This window comes from Borostomias antarcticus (assembly GCF_949987555.1).
Source record: "Borostomias antarcticus genome assembly, chromosome: 17".
Lineage (NCBI taxonomy): Eukaryota > Metazoa > Chordata > Actinopteri > Stomiiformes > Stomiidae > Borostomias > Borostomias antarcticus.
The window spans coordinates 4,577,139-4,591,544 of NC_140250.1; positions in this window are offsets into that span (position 1 = coordinate 4,577,139).

Below are 14,406 nucleotides of genomic sequence, written 5' to 3' on the forward strand. Positions count from 1 at the left end.
CGTAATGTAGACACTCAACCAACAAGCAACATTTCAGTGAGATATAGACCAAGTGACTTGTTTTTAGAGAAATGCATCTTCTTCCAAACAATAAGTAAAGTTTCACTTGTTCCATTGGCAGATTTCACTGATTAGGCCTACAACCAAAAACACCTTAATGTTTAAGATTCCTTGAAAGAAGATTAATTGGGTGTTTGTATCCCAGGACTTGACAAATGATGTGTAGGACTACTTGGTAAGATGTGGAGTGATTGGAGGGACCACACAGCACTCATTCTGACCAAAACATCTTCCCGGACATATTTCTTAACAGCTTCATCATAAAAAAATGAACCTCGAGGGTCAGGCAAGTCCTAAACAAGCCTCAAAGAAGTGGGAGAATTTAAAGAAATACACAGTTAATTTATTTCACATAACATGAATATAGCCTTCTAGATGCTGCAGATATCTAATGCCACTGTTTGTTTTAGGAGCTGAGAGCTCCACCAACTGGCTCTGGGACTGACCAGGGAGAGGAAACCCCTGCTACTTGGAGCTTCTATGATGGCATGCATGAGGAACTGGGGTCAAAACCATATTTGACTCCACCTGTCCTCATTGCCTCATGCATGTCGAACCCCACCATCAAGGCCAGTCCAGATCCATCTTCCCTCCCGGGCACATCCAGGTCCAATCAACCATCCCTCCCAGGCACATCCACGTCTGATCAACCATCCCTCGCAGGCACGTCCACGTCCGATCCACCGTCCTTCCCAAACACATCCAGAGTGTCCTCACTTGAACCCTCCCTCCCCTGCCAAAAAAGACGGGGGTCCATTGATGGGGGTTAATCATTTTCAGTTGTGATCGGTGATGCCCAATTTTCAGTTTTCAATATTATTTTATTTTCAATAAATAAGAATTGTGGCAATCCCTGTGTATCCTTTATACAGAATCTGGAGACAAATATGTGCAATCTCTGGTTGTCATATTAGTGGTATGGTCTGCAATCTAAACTAGCCTATACTTCAGACCACAGGTGAACACAGCTCTGGAAAGGATGAGATCACAGCAAAATTCTGGTTTACTATGTATGGTTTACTATTTATAGATGTTTTTGAGGAAGTGCACTTTCTAAATACTAGCCTACTCTTCCCCAAAATTTAGAATGTCAGACATTATTTGCAGAAAATGACAAGAGGACAAATACAGGTTCATATGGCCAGCTTGTGCAGCTTTTATGGGCTTGTTTTAATAAACTGTAGGCTATAGTAACTTTCATCACAAGAATTGCAGCCCAAAGTTCTTCATAACAGTGAAGATGAAATGAGCATTAAATTGGCTTGTTTTAAATCAGGACAAACAAAATCAGACTTGCTTTGTTTTGATGCAAATAAAAACAAAGAATACAGTATTACAAATAATCATGCTGAAGCAGTGGAAATATAACAAATATTTTATTGACAATAGGCCTAATGGCCTAATAATAATGAATTAGTGTGAAGGTGAAATGAATAGATGAGAGTTCTTAAAATGATGTATAAATATAATTTAATGCCTTGGCCATATTGTCATTTGGATATTTCCACTTAGGACCTAGGTAGGCTATCTGATATAGGCAATCCTCATAAACTGTAACAAGGAAGATACTAACGATGCCTCATCCATGCGATGCCTCTACCACTGCAAAGTGCTGTTGACGCGAAACCATGGTAACCATTGTGGTTTGTGTTTTCTGTTTCCGTTGGAGTGAGGGAAATGCGTCCCTAAGGTTTTTATACCCTAGTACACCCTAATCAAGGGAACTACATTCAGCAGTGAGGGGACTACAAAACGGAGTGCACTCGGTGACTGAGTGCGAGTGGGGAGGGACTGGATTCAGAAAGGGCCATCGTGTTTCTCTAATGCGATGCACCCATCAGTAGGCTAGTGCTTCATATCAGTCTGGAAGTAGGCTACAAACATCTAATTGGCTAATGTTCTACTTTTAGTCATTTACGCAGTTGTCAGCCGGTTTTGTCTCCATTGGTCTTCCTACATTTAGTCATGTTTGTACTGTATAGCCTACGTAGGCTACCAGCCGCTGATTTCAGACTCTGACAAGGGATGACTGCCCTCTAGTGGTAGATATCACCAGCAATCATTAGTAGGCCTACAGTGATAAAGAGATACTTATATGGTGACATCACCAGCAATCATTAGTACAGTGATTAAGAGATAATTTTTTCGGTGACATCACCAGCAATCATTAATACAGTGATAAAGAGATAATTCTACAGTATGGTGACATCACAAGCAAACATTACTACAGCGATAAAGAGATCATTCTATAGTGACATCACCAGCAATTATTAGGACAGTGATAAAGAGATCATTCTATAGTGACATCACCAGCAATCATTAGGGTAGTGATAATAATATAATTCTATGGTGACATCACCAGCAATCATTAGGGCAGCGATAAAGTGATCAAGTAAGGAAAAGTAGGAAAGATACACACATCACTTCTTGGGGTGCTGAGTTAGGTAATAATCACAATGAACAGAATAGAACCACTCATGTGCTCCAGAATAAACTTCACTTGACAACATTTCAAGCGTCTGCTCTTCATCAGGTCAAATTTGCCGCACACACCCATACAAATGGATACCCACAGGTCACGTCATCACTAGTGGGTGGGCATACTGTACACAATAATCATAGAGGGTGGACTTACACAGAACCCATAATACATTTCATATTCACCCATATTCTACTCATTATTTACAGTGTCATGTGTCAAAGACACGATTGGTAACACAAGTGAAAATAGATTCACATAGGTTCCTTATGGTGAGACAGTATAGACTACCATACAGTATACTGTAGACTAGCATCTGGGACTATAAGAAATGGTCGATGGGAAAGTCCTCATTCATGCCCATTGGAAACATGGTGTCCAGTGTGTAGATCCAAAAGGGTTCACACTGCAACATCAATCTATTAGTGTCTCCTCGTCTGGGGAACTTCACATGCTCAATCCCCTGATATCTTAGGCATGCCACACTGTGTATGGCCCGCATGAAGTGCATGGCACCTGGGCTTTTGGGGTCTTGGTGAACACTTTGACATCAAGCGCATTATTACTGTATGTGTGCCACGTACACAACGAATGTACAGTAGTGTACCTGCTCAAATGCCCATGTGGTTTAGGATGTGTAGGTAAAACCAGCAGTGCACTTAAAACACGCATCTCTGAACATAGATCAGTAGCCTAGGCTAGTAGTACCAAGACCCCCAAATTATTATTATTATCATTCAAGTCTCAACTTGTTGGTGCATGGCCTGTGTGTAAACTATTAGAGCCCTGAATCACAGTCGCCGCAAATCCATTTAAATATGGCTGTTCTGACATCACCAACCCTATTCAAAGTGAGATGGATGGACAGGGAGAATCATGTTTCTGTACTTATCCTCACTGTCATTTACACTGGTCCCTGCCGTTGCTGTAAATAGTCCCCTAGACAACCATATCACTATGGCAGCAGACGTCAGGCAGTGAGCTCCTACTCATGAGTTTTCACTTGGACAACCAGGGTCCAATGAGCTCTGTGTTGTTAAGGTAGGTAGGCAAAGGGAAGATGGAGACCTGTCAGCAGGCTACACCCAGATAGCAAGCGGATGTGTAATGATTCTGGGCCATATATGGGCCGGAACTAAGCCACAAGGGCCAGATCTGGCCTGTATATGGCCCAGATCCGCTTGCTATCTGGGCAGCGTATAAAGCAAGCAATGTTGGTGCACCTGAGTCTGGGACTACTTTCACACTAAAGTTTTTACTAGACTCGACCAAGGACCGGCTTAGGGACAGTGGGTAACTGAGTGAGTGACTGAGTCACTACATACTATATAGTATATACTGCAACTCACATACTACATACATATTTAGTACATACTGCTCCACGAAAACACGTTTAGTATGCGAGATAACTGTAGTATACTACCCGACGCCATCCATGGCCGAGCAGCTGCATGCAAGCCACCAAGACAGAACAATTCTATGCTTCGAACTTTGTGGGAACAGTTTGCGAGAGGCCCTTTTCTGTTCCAGCATGACTGTGCCCCAGGGCACAAAGCAAGGTCCATAAAGGCATGGTTGGGTGAGGTTGGTGTGGAAGAACTTGACTGACCTGCACAGAGCCCTGACCTCAACCCCATCGAACACCTTTGGGATGATCTAGAACGGAGATTGTGAGCTAGGCCCTCTTGTCCAACATCAGTGTTTGACCTCACAAATGCTCTTTTGGAAGAATGGGCAAAAATTCCCACAGACATGTTCCAGAATCTTGTAGAAAGCCTTCCCAGAAGAGTGGAAGCTGTTATAGCTGCAAAGACCAACTCCATATTAATGCCTATGAATTTAGAATGGGATGTCATAAAAGCTCCTGTAGGTGTAATGTGTAGGTGGCCTAATACTTTTGTCCATATACTGTATATTATACAGTATATTAATTAGTGTCTGTTATTATTCGGCTTGTTATTATTCTGCTTGTTTGTTTTCTTAATGACTGTGATTGTTTCAGCACTTTGAGATTGTCTCAATGAAAAGTGCTTAATAAATACAATCAATTATTATTATTATTACTACTGTAACCCCCACTCTAAGAGTCAGGGCTAGGTCTAATGTTAACATTACTGTAAACCCCACTCTTGAAGTGGTAGGACTATAGGGCTAAAGTCAACATTACTCTAACCCTACTCTTTAAGTGTCATGGCTAGAGGGCTACTCTTTTTTGGAAGTCCCCTGTTCCAGCCGCAGACCCATGGCTACAGATTAATCTGGGCTAACAGATGGTGAAGCAGTCAGAGATCTCAGAGCCCCGCTGGGTGTCCTGCTCACATTTCCTCCTTTCTGATGTTACATGCGTTGGATGAGAAGGTTGTATATCGCCTACCGCATCAAATATCTTAAATGAAAGAGTCTGATTTAGTGTTGGATTGGCCCGATAGGGCATGGCCCCCGATAGGGAATGGCCCGCAGCCCTAAAACACATAGTACCCCTAGAAACCAAGATTTGATATCCAGTCACTCTCAGCAAGACATTCACATGCAGCCTTAACCTCTTCTGTCTGTGCTGGTGATGGTGATGGAGGAGGATTAGTCAAAATGTTTACTTTGGTAATAATGTACTCCTCATCTTTGGATTTTACAATGTTAAAGAGCACTGTCTGCCTCAATTCGATGTGAGGGTATTTTCATCCATATTGGGTTAACTTATTTACAGTTTTTCCTCAATCAGTTTTGTCCCATTGAAATAAATGATGGAATGTTCAGTTGCTGGAATGGTGGCAGTTGAAACGATTTGAAAATATCCGTACATTTGAAAATATCCGCACATTTTGCAAACTGCCGCCACTCCTACAGTACTTTCACATATTATACACCACAATGTTCAGATTTTCATGCTTTCATTCACATGACATGCTTTCATTCACATTATAATGAATTAATGATATAACGCTTATCACATTATAATGAATTAAAACTGATTATAATGCATTATAAAATGATAATAATATATTACAACAATGAGAATTATAATACACTATGATCCTTGCAGAAAAAATATCAGTGAGTGACCAGCAGTTATGAAGTATTATGATACTTGACCTTATGTAAGTCATTATAAAATGCTTTATAATATGTTATCATTGTTTTTATTAAGCAATCATGAATATTTATGAATGCTTATGACTATAATTATACTGTGCTTTAAGCAGATTATAATGCATTATAAGTATGTTTAAAATGCGTTATAGACATGGTTTTCTTAGAAGTGTTACCCCAATGTCTTTACCATGGAAGTGGATGGGACCACGGTCAATGCGTTGAAAAACTATAGAAAAACTAGCATTAAATGTTTTTTTTTCTGAGACAGGAAGCTCAGGGTGTAATCTGACCGGTATGTATGCTCTCCTGTGAAATGTATTGCAATCCAAATATGTTTACGTGCGGCATGGCTTGGACATGAGCATTCCTCTGGCCTTGTTTTCACTGCTCCCGCGGAGGACTCTGTGTCAGGTTCAGGGGACAGGTAAGTAGTGTGGCCGGCAAATAGTTCCGGTTCAAAGGTAACTGTTGTTTCAACATTCAGTTTGCAAATAGCCTACATTTCCCAGGAAAGCATATTGAGACCAAGTAAGATTAAACCATGAGCTCCCCGTCTCGGAAAAACCTACACGTTTTCACGTTTCCCTATGCCCCGTCCATTTCCATTATAAAGAAATTTGAGGTGTATGAAAATGTTGATTTAGCTTGTTGATCTACTTGAGCGATCAGTGAAATGATTCTCTCTATGTGTACATACCAGAAATAGGGCTAAATATCCAAAACAGCACACTACCCCTTTAAATGCTGACAGACTTGACACAACTACTACAGTATGGGGTTCCAGGCATCTACAGTTACTGAGCTGGTGTGCATTGCACTGTTGGCAGGCAGGGAGAGCTGCAAGTCCCACCCCATTGCAACAACTGTGGATTTACCCCAGGCTTATGGGTTCTCTTAACTTGACAGCTTTACACCGCAGATGAATTCATAACTGGATCGGATTTCCAGACGCTGTGTGGTCTGTGTCTGGTTGAGCCAGGCACACCACCAATCTCATGAGCAAAAGCTTATGTTGTATGTATGTATGTATATATATATATATATTATGGTCTATATTATATATATAGACCATCATTTAAAACTTTTAAATCATGTCACACAGCACAATAAGTATGCATTGCCATTTGTATGCTGCATCACCCGGTATGAACTCACGTTACACCAAGGGCAAGTCATGATCTTTCTTGAGCTACCTGCCAAGTGAGAAGCCGTAGATGGTTTCACACTATGACACGCAATCAAGGCTTGCATGTAAATGTCACAGGTGTACTCAAAAAATGTGTCTTTGATGTGACACATTTAAATATAGTTCACTTTGCTCAAATTTAATTTAATTTGCTCATTTTAAAACTATATGCATGTATATTTAATTGGTGTAACAAATGTATTCATAATTTCACTTTCATTGAAAGAGATTTATTTAAATTGGATCAACGCAATATAGACTAAACTAATTTAGAGTCTAAAGTACCTGATGGAGCCGGTCAACTTTTACTGTTGCCACAGAGACAGGCACTAAAAGTGTATACTGTTCAGATCTCTTGTGCCATTCCATGTGATCAGGACCATGATGGAGCACAACAGAGATAAAATCGTTGATAAAGACAGTAAAAACCTGATAAATATATTGATATGAAGCCTTGAGGTTGTAAAACAAGGCTGCCCACTGCTCCTGGAGGACAGCTTGGATAGGATAAAAGCAGAGGACAACTTCCACTGGCGACCACCGAAGACGTGTGCCTTGTGTGTGCTGTGTCTATGGACATTTTTTGGTGTCTTTATTCAAATGGCAATGCATTTTTCAATTGGCAATTCAATGTTCTATTTTGTCATGTAATTTGAAAATGCAAATTGGGATTGCATTTTCATTTTCAATCTTCTTCTACGTGCATTCTTTCACTCAATATTAAAATTCAAATGTAATTGTGTGATTTGCATTTCCATTTTCATACACATTCGCTGACAATATGAACATGATAATGAAAAGCCATTTGACATTTCATTTTCACTGCCAAGGTGCCGCCCCGTACTCACGTGTGTTCACGTGTGGCCAATAAAGACCCTCAAGGTCCAGATTTATTATTATCATTACTCTCTAGGCTAAGCCTATACATTAAAATCCCCAGCTTGCTTTTGGCACGGAATAGAGGGACAAACTGGCCTACCTGTCAACCATGATGCAAACTTGTGGCACTGAATCTCTGTGTCCTTGGGCAATCAATCAAATCTTTATTTGTATAGCGCATTTCATACACAGAGACAACACAATGTACTTTACAGAGAACAAGGGAGGTGGGCATATGACCCACCCCTACATATTCCAGAGGGAAGCAAAAAAACAGTATCACCCAGGGGCCAGAAAAGTGAGCTGTAAAAATTCCTCCCTGACCCCTCTCAACGAGGCGATTGAGCAAGTTGATTGTTGACTTTGGCACAGATACGTCTACCTACCGGGGAGTGTTCTTGATCCGGCCAACTATTGTGAATGGGTCTTTTTTCACCAGGGAAATAATTCTTCTGTCATCCACCATAGTTGTTTTCCGTGGTCTTCCCGGTCGTTTGGTGTTGCTGAGCTCACTAGTGTGCTTTCTTTTTAAGAAGGTACCAAACAGTTGATTTGGCGACACTTAATGTTTTTACCATTTCCCTGTTTTTAGGTTTTTCAGAAAAATGGCTTGTTTCACCGATAGTGACAGCTCTTTGCATTTCAGAGTTCACAGAAACAGATTCGAAATTCAAGTACCACACTTTAAATTAACTCTAGACCTTTTATCTGCTACTTGTAAATGAAATAACGAGGGAATAACACACACTTGGCCATTGAACAGCTGAGCAGCCATTTGTTCTTTTGGTCTTTAAAAAAAAAAGAAAAAAAAAGGGGGGAGTCCACAAACACAAAATTGTAATTCCTACACCATTTACCTGATTTGGATGCAAATATCAAATTAAAGCTGAGAGTCTGCACTTAAAGCACATACAGTATTGAAATGAATGTTTCCTTTCAAATCCATTGCGGTGGTGTAGAGCCAAAATTATGAAAATTGTCAGTCCAAATATTTATAGACCTACATACCTAACGGTATGTATTGTAGTATTTGTGTTGTGTACTCTTATGCAATAGATATTAATTAACTTTTGTTTTGATTATAGAAAGCCTTTTAATTCTGGCAAGAGGACTGCCAATGGAAACTAACCTTTTGGCTAAAATTAGGTAGGCTACATTTACTTATTACAAAATGTTCAATGTACTGTACATTGTCCCTCTTCTTCAAATAAACTTAAACTTTAACCACAAACGCACAGCAACACTGTACCAGTCCCCAAATTGCTCAGACAGCAGTGTGCTCCCATCAGATTGTTCAGTCATCAAAAAAAAACTTCAAGTAGTGGAAGGCACATTGGATATGGACAACCTTAAGCAACCAAGCATGGTTGCGCCACATCACTTAAATGGATGCTACACATTGTAATTCTCGACTGCCAACAATATCATTTCCATTACTGATGTAACACATACTTGAGAAATTAGATGCATACATTTGACCAGTTATTACAAACCCAATAGGTCCCAATTCTGATGTGGAAATTCTCAATGGTCAAAACGCTTAAAGACAAATCAGAATAATGGTTCCTTTATTGCAAAATGCACAATAACTCCCATTCAGAGTCCAAAAAATGTTCAGAACAGTAGTTGTGGCCGGAGCTGCAGTTAGCAATCCACACTCCCGCAACGAATACCTTGAAGAGAGAACATAGAAAAATGAACCCTTTCAAAACAAAGAAAATAATAAAACTACAAAGTATCACTTATTACTCACCGGAAAATGAAAAAGGTCCAAGGATATCGATCTAGGCCGGTGTAGGGGCAGGGGTCGGGGCCGGTGTAGGGGCAGGGGTCGGGGCCGGTGTAGGGGCAGGGGTCGGAGCAGGGGTCGGAGCAGGGGTCGGGGCAGGGGTCGGGGCAGGGGTCGGGGCAGGGGTCGGGGCAGGTGTCGGAGCAGGGGTCGGAGCAGGGGTCGGGGCCGGTGTAGGGGCAGGGGTCGGGGCCGGTGTAGGGGCAGGGGTCGGGGCCGGTGTAGGGGCAGGGGTCGGGGCCGGTGTAGGGGCAGGGGTCGGGGCCGGTGTAGGGGCAGGGGTCGGGGCCGGTGTAGGGGCAGGGGTCGGGGCCGGTGTAGGGGCAGGGGTCGGGGCCGGTGTAGGGGCAGGGGTCGGGGCCGGTGTAGGGGCAGGGGTCGGGGCCGGGGCAGGGGCAGGGGCCGGTGTCGGGGCAGGGGTCGGGGCCGGTGTCGGGGCAGGGGTCGGGGCCGGTGTAGGGGCAGGGGTCGGGGCAGGGGTCGGGGCAGGGGTCGGGGCAGGGGTCGGGGCAGGGGTCGGGGCAGGGGTCGGGGCAGGGGTCGGGGCAGGGGTCGGGGCCGGTGTAGGGGCAGGGGTCGGGGCCGGTGTAGGGGCAGGGGTCGGGGCCGGTGTAGGGGCAGGGGTCGGGGCCGGTGTAGGGGCAGGGGTCGGGGCCGGTGTAGGGGCAGGGGTCGGGGCCGGTGTAGGAGCAGGGGTCGGGGCCGGTGTAGGAGCAGGGGTCGGGGCCGGTGTAGGAGCAGGGGTCGGGGCCGGTGTAGGAGCAGGGGTCGGGGCCGGTGTAGGAGCAGGGGTCGGGGCCGGTGTAGGAGCAGGGGTCGGGGCCGGTGTAGGAGCAGGGGTCGGGGCCGGTGTAGGAGCAGGGGTCGGGGCCGGTGTAGGAGCAGGGGTCGGGGCCGGTGTAGGTGCAGGGGTCGATGTAGGGGCTGGGGCAGGGGTCGGAGCAGGGGCCGGTGTAGGGGCAGGGGCAGGGGTCGGAGCAGGGGCCGGTGTAGGGGCAGGGGTCGGAGCAGGGGCCGGTGTAGGGGCAGGGGTCGGAGCAGGGGCCGGTGTAGGGGCAGGGGTCGGAGCAGGGGCCGGTGTAGGGGCAGGGGTCGGAGCAGGGGCCGGTGTAGGGGCAGGGGTCGGGGCCGGTGTAGGGGCCGGTGTAGGGGCCGGTGTAGGGGCAGGGGCCGGTGTAGGGGCAGGGGCCGGTGTCGGGGCCGGTGTAGGGGCAGGGGTCGGGGCCGGTGTAGGGGCAGGGGCCGGTGTAGGGGCAGGGGTCGGGGCCGGTGTAGGAGCAGGGGTCGGGGCCGGTGTAGGGGCAGGGGTCGGGGCCGGTGTAGGGGCAGGGGTCGGGGCCGGTGTAGGGGCAGGGGTCGAGGCCGGTGTAGGGGCAGGGGTCGGTGTAGGGGCCGGTGTAGGGGCAGGGGTCGGGGCCGGTGTAGGAGCAGGGGTCGGGGCCGGTGTAGGAGCAGGGGTCGGGGCCGGTGTAGGAGCAGGGGTCGGGGCCGGTGTAGGAGCAGGGGTCGGGGCCGGTGTAGGAGCAGGGGTCGGGGCCGGTGTAGGAGCAGGGGTCGGGGCCGGTGTAGGAGCAGGGGTCGGGGCCGGTGTAGGAGCAGGGGTCCGGGCCGGTGTAGGAGCAGGGGTCGGGGCCGGTGTAGGTGCAGGGGTCGATGTAGGGGCTGGGGCAGGGGTCGGAGCAGGGGCCGGTGTAGGGGCAGGGGCAGGGGTCGGAGCAGGGGCCGGTGTAGGGGCAGGGGTCGGAGCAGGGGCCGGTGTAGGGGCAGGGGTCGGAGCAGGGGCCGGTGTAGGGGCAGGGGCCGGTGTAGGGGTCGGGGCCGGTGTAGGAGCAGGGGTCGGGGCCGGTGTAGGGGCAGGGGTCGGGGCCGGTGTAGGGGCAGGGGTCGAGGCCGGTGTAGGGGCAGGGGTCGGGGCAGGGGTCGGGGCCGGTGTAGGGGCAGGGGTCGGGGCCGGTGTAGGGGCAGGGGTCGGGGCAGGGGTCGGGGCCGGTGTAGGGGCAGGGGTCGGGGCCGGTGTAGGGGCAGGGGTCGAGGCCGGTGTAGGGGCAGGGGTCGGGGCCGGTGTAGGGGCAGGGGTCGAGGCCGGTGTAGGAGCAGGGGTCGGGGCCGGTGTAGGGGCAGGGGTCGAGGCCGGTGTAGGGGCAGGGGTCGAGGCCGGTGTAGGGGCAGGGGTCGAGGCCGGTGTAGGGGCAGGGGTCGAGGCCGGTGTAGGGGCAGGGGTCGAGGCCGGTGTAGGGGCAGGGGTCGAGGCCGGTGTAGGGGCAGGGGTCGAGGCCGGTGTAGGGGCAGGGGTCGAGGCCGGTGTAGGGGCAGGGGTCGAGGCCGGTGTAGGGGCAGGGGTCGAGGCCGGTGTAGGGGCAGGGGTCGAGGCCGGTGTAGGAGCAGGGGTCGGGGCCGGTGTAGGGGCAGGGGTCGAGGCCGGTGTAGGGGCAGGGGTCGAGGCCGGTGTAGGGGCAGGGGTCGGGGCCGGTGTAGGGGCAGGGGTCGAGGCCGGTGTAGGAGCAGGGGTCGAGGCCGGTGTAGGGGCAGGGGTCGAGGCCGGTGTAGGGGCAGGGGTCGAGGCCGGTGTAGGGGCAGGGGTCGAGGCCGGTGTAGGGGCAGGGGTCGAGGCCGGTGTAGGGGCAGGGGTCGAGGCCGGTGTAGGGGCAGGGGTCGAGGCCGGTGTAGGGGCAGGGGTCGAGGCCGGTGTAGGGGCAGGGGTCGAGGCCGGTGTAGGGGCAGGGGTCGAGGCCGGTGTAGGGGCAGGGGTCGAGGCCGGTGTAGGGGCAGGGGCAGGGGCCGGGGCCGGTGTAGGGGCAGGGGTCGGGGCCGGTGTAGGGGCAGGGGTCGGGGCCGGTGTAGGGGCAGGGGTCGGGGCCGGTGTAGGGGCAGGGGTCGGGGCCGGTGTAGGGGCAGGGGTCGGGGCCGGTGTAGGGGCAGGGGCCGGTGTAGGGGCAGGGGTCGGGGCCGGGGCAGGGGCCGGTGTAGGGGCAGGGGTCGGGGCCGGTGTAGGGGCAGGGGTCGGGGCCGGGGTCGGGGCCGGTGTAGGGGCAGGGGTCGGGGCCGGTGTAGGGGCAGGGGTCGGTGTAGGGGCAGTGGTCGGGGCCGGTGTAGGAGCAGGGGTCGGGGCCGGTGTAGGAGCAGGGGTCGAGGCCGGTGTAGGGGCAGGGGTCGAGGCCGGTGTAGGGGCAGGGGTCGGGGCCGGTGTAGGGGCAGGGGTCGGGGCCGGTGTAGGGGCAGGGGTCGGGGCCGGTGTAGGGGCAGGGGTCGGGGCCGGTGTAGGGGCAGGGGTCGAGGCCGGTGTAGGGGCAGGGGTCGAGGCCGGTGTAGGAGCAGGGGTCGGGGCCGGTGTAGGGGCAGGGGTCGGTGTAGGGGCAGGGGTCGAGGCCGGTGTAGGGGCAGGGGTCGGGGCCGGTGTAGGGGCAGGGGTCGGGGCCGGTGTAGGGGCAGGGGTCGGGGCCGGTGTAGGAGCAGGGGTCGGTGTAGGGGCAGGGGTCGAGGCCGGTGTAGGGGCAGGGGTCGGGGCCGGTGTAGGGGCAGGGGTCGGGGCCGTGGTAGGGGCAGGGGTCGAGGCCGGTGTAGGAGCAGGGGTCGAGGCCGGTGTAGGGGCAGGGGTCGAGGCCGGTGTAGGGGCAGGGGTCGAGGCCGGTGTAGGGGCAGGGGTCGAGGCCGGTGTAGGGGCAGGGGTCGAGGCCGGTGTAGGGGCAGGGGTCGAGGCCGGTGTAGGAGCAGGGGTCGGGGCCGGTGTAGGGGCAGGGGTCGGTGTAGGGGCAGGGGCCGGTGTAGGAGCAGGGGTCGGGGCCGGTGTAGGGGTCGGGGCCGGTGTAGGGGCAGGGGTCGGGGCCGGTGTAGGGGCAGGGGTCGGGGCCGGTGTAGGAGCAGGGGTCGGTGTAGGAGCAGGGGCCGGTGTAGGAGCAGGGGTCGGGGCCGGTGTAGGAGCAGGGGTCGGGGCCGGTGTAGGAGCAGGGGTCGGGGTCGGTGTAGGGGCAGGGGTCAATGTAGGGGCTGGGGTCGGGGCCGGTGTAGGGGCAGGGGTCGGAGCAGGGGCCGGTGTAGGGGCCGGTGTAGGGGCAGGGGTCGGTGTAGGGGCAGGGGTCGGGGCCGGTGTAGGAGCAGGGGTCGGGGCCGGTGTAGGAGCAGGGGCCGGTGTAGGAGCAGGGGCCGGTGTAGGAGCAGGGGCCGGTGTAGGAGCAGGGGTCGGTGTAGGAGCAGGGGTCGGGGCCGGTGTAGGAGCAGGGGTCGGGCCCGGTGTAGGAGCAGGGGTCGGGCCCGGTGTAGGAGCAGGGGTCGGGCCCGGTGTAGGAGCAGGGGTCGGGCCCGGTGTAGGAGCAGGGGTCAATGTAGGGGCAGGGGTCGGGGCCGGTGTAGGTGCAGGGGTCAATGTAGGGGCAGGGGTCGGGGCCGGTGTAGGGGCAGGGGTCGGTGTCAGGGCCGTTGTAGGGGCTGGGGTCGGGGCCGGTGTAGGGGCAGGGGTCGGAGCAGGGGCCGGTGTAGGGGCAGGGGTCGGAGCAGGGGCCGGTGTAGGGGCAGGGGTCGGAGCAGGGGCCGGTGTAGGGGCAGGGGTCGGAGCAGGGGCCGGTGTAGGGGCAGGGGTCGGAGCAGGGGCCGGTGTAGGGGCAGGGGTCGGAGCAGGGGCCGGTGTAGGGGCAGGGGTCGGAGCCGGAGCCGGTGTAGGGGCAGGGGTCGGAGCAGGAGCCGGTGTAGGGGCAGGGGTCGGAGCCGGTGTAGGGGCAGAGGTCGGAGCAGGGGTCGGGGCAGGGGTCGGTGTAGGGGCAGAGATCGGAGCAGGGGTCGGGGCCGGTCTAGGGGCTGGGGCAGGGGTCGGTGTAGGGGCAGGGGTCGGTGTAGGGGCAGGGGTCGGGGCCGGTGTAGGGGCCGGGATCGGTGTAGGGGCAGGGGTCGGGGCTGGGGTAGAGACAGGGGTCAGGGCCGGGGTAGGGGTCG